This window comes from Manis pentadactyla, chromosome 5 (genome assembly GCF_030020395.1).
Source record: "Manis pentadactyla isolate mManPen7 chromosome 5, mManPen7.hap1, whole genome shotgun sequence".
In the NCBI taxonomy this organism is placed as follows: Eukaryota; Metazoa; Chordata; class Mammalia; order Pholidota; family Manidae; genus Manis; species Manis pentadactyla.
The window spans coordinates 108542362-108545810 of NC_080023.1; positions in this window are offsets into that span (position 1 = coordinate 108542362).

Below are 3449 nucleotides of genomic sequence, written 5' to 3' on the forward strand. Positions count from 1 at the left end.
ATACAATGAAAAATTACATGGTAACAAACTGGATAACCTATAAGAAATGGACAACTTTCTAGAAAAATACAAATTTCCAAGGCTGACCTAGGAAGAAACAGAAAATATGAATAGACATATTACCAGCAATGAAATTTAATTGGTAATAAAAGAACTACTTAAGAACAAATTCCTGGACCAGATAGTTTCACTGCTGAATTTTATCAAACATTTAGTGAAAACCTAATACCTATTCTCCTTAAAGTTTTCCAAAAAGTAGAAGAGTAGGGAATACTCCCAAAGTCATTCTACGAGGCCAGCATTACTATAATACCAAAACCAGGCAAAGACACCACAAAAAAGGAAACTACAGACCAATAAACTTGATGATTGTAGATGCAAAGATTATCAACAAAATATTAGCAAATCGAATTAAAAAATACATCAGAATGATCATCCATCATGTAGATTTATTCCAGGGATGAAAGGATGGTACAACATTAAAGAATCCATCACCATCATCCATCATATCAACAAAAAGAAGGACAAAACAGAATGATCTTCTCCATAGATGCTGAAAAAACATTTGACAAAATTCTCTTGAATATAAACATGATAAAAAGTCAATCCATTCATGATAAAAAGTCAACAAAATGGGTATAGAAGGTAAGTAACTCAACATAATAAAGGCCATATATGACAAAGCCACAGCCAACATCATACTTAAGAGTGAGAAGCTGAAAGCTTTTCCTTTAACATTGGGAACAAGATAAGGATGCCCACTCTCCCCACTTTTATTCAACATAGTTCTGGAGGTTCTAGCCATGGCAATCTGACAACACAAAGAAATAAAAGGCATCCAGATAGGCAAGGAATAAGTTAAACTGTCCCAGTTTGCAGATGACATGATATTGTACATAAAAAACACTAAATAATCCACTCCAATACTACTAGATCTAATATCTAAATTCAGCAAAGTTGCAGGATACAAAATTAATACACAGAAATTTGTTGCATTCCTATACACTAACAATGAACTAGCAGAAAGAGAAATCAGGAAAACAATTCCATTCACAATTACATCAACAATAATAAAATACCTAAATATAAACCTAACCAAGGAAGTGAAATACCTATACTCTGAAAACTACAAGACACTCATAAGAGAAATTAAAGAAGATACCAATGAATGGAAACACATCCCATACGCATAATTAGGAAGAATTAATATTGTCAAAATGGCCATTCTGCTTAAACCAATCTACAGATTGAGTGCACTCCCTATCAAAATACCAATAGCATTTTTCAATGAAGTAGGGCAAATAGTTCTAAATTTCATATGGAACCAAAAAAGACCCTGAAGAGCCACAGCAATTCTGAGAAGGGAGAATACAGTGGGGGGGGGGGGGATTACACTCCCCAACTTCAAGCTCTACTACAAAGCCACAGTAACCAAGACAATTTGTAATTGGCACAAGAACAGACCCAAAGATGAATAGAACAGACTAGAGAGCCCAGATGTAAACCCAACCATATATGTTCAATTGATATACAATAAAGGAGCCATGCATATGAAATGGGGAAATGATAGCCTCTTCAACAACTCATGTTGGCAAAACTGGACAGCTACTTGCAAGAGAATGAAACTGGATTATTATATAACCCCATACATAAAAGTAACCTCAAAATGGATCAAAGATCTGAATGTAAGTCCTAAAACCATAAAACTCTTAGAAGAAATCACAGGCAAAAATCTCTTGAATATGAACATGAGCAACTTTTTTCTGAACGCATCTCCTCAGGTAAGGGAAACAAAATAAGAAATGAACAAATGGGACTACATTATGCTAGATAGCTTCTGTACAGTGAAGGACAGCATCAGAAGAACAAAACGGCATTGTACAGTATGGGAGAATATATTTATAAATGACAACTGACAAGTGTTTAACATCCAAAATATATAAAGAACTCACACCCCTCAACATCCAAAATGTAAATAACCCTTTTAAAAAATGGGCAGAGGATATTAACAGACACATCTCCAAAGAAGAAATTCAGATGGGTAACAAGTGCATGAAAAGATGCTCCACATTGCTAATTACCAGAGAAATGAAAATTAAATCCTCATACCAGTTAGGATGGCCAACATAGAAAAGACTAGGAACAACAAATGCTGATGAGGATACAGAGAAAGGAGAACCATCCTACACTGGTGGGAATGTAAACTAGTTCAGCCATTGTAGAAAGCAATATGGATGTTCCTCAAAAAACTAAAAATAGAAGTACCATTTGACTCAGGAATTCCGTTCCTAGGAATTTACTGTAAGAACGCAAGATCACAGTTTCAAAAAGACATATGTACCCTTGTGTTCATGGCAGCAGTATTTACATTACCCAATAAATAGAAGCAACCTAAATGTCCATCAGTAGATGAATGGATAAAGAAGATGTACATATACCCAATGGAATATTACTCAGCCGTAAGAAGAAAACAAATCCTACCATCTTCAACAACTTGGATAGAGGTAGAGGCTATTATGCTCACTGAAATAAGCCAGGCAGAGAAAGACAAGTACCAAATGATTTCACTCATCTATGGAGCATAAGTACAAAGCAAAAACTGAAGGAACAAAACAGCAGCAGAATCACAGAACCCAAGAATGGACTAACAGTTACCAAAGGGAAAGGGACTGGAGAGTGTGGGTGGGAAGGAAGGGAGAAGGGGAATAAGGGGCTTTACGATTAGCACACATAATGTAGGGTGGGGGGCACAAGAAGGCAGTATAGCACAGAGAAGACAAGTAGTGACTCTATAGCATCTTACTATGCTGATGGACAGTGACTGTAATGGGGTATGTGGTGGGGGCTTGATAATGGGGGAAACTAGTAAACACAATGTTGCTCATGTGATTGTATATTAATGATACAAAAAAAAAAACAGCCCTCCAAATAGCCAAAGCACTCTTGAAAAAGGTGAACAAAGCTGGAGGTATCATGCTTCCTGATTTCAAATTATACTACAAAGCTACAGTAATCAAAACAGTATGGTACTGGCAAGAAAACACACACAGAAAGAGAACAGAGAACTCAGAATTAAACTCACACCTACATAATTAATTAATACATGACAAAGGAGGCAAGAATATACATTGGGGAAAAGATAGTCTTCTCAATAAATGCCTTTGGAAAAAATGAACAACTTTCTTATACCATGTGCACATATAGACTGAAAATGGATTAACAACCTAAATGTAATGCCTGAAATCATAAAACTACTTTAAAAAATCTGCAGTAAACTTATAGACATTGGTCTTATCAATACTTTGTTGAATGACTCCTCAGACAAAGGCAACAAAGCAAAAAAAAAAAAAAGCAATTGAGATGGTGACATCAAACTGAAAAGTTTTTGTACAGAGAAGAAAACTAACAGCAAAATGAAAAGGCTACCTACTGAATGGAAAAAATATTTG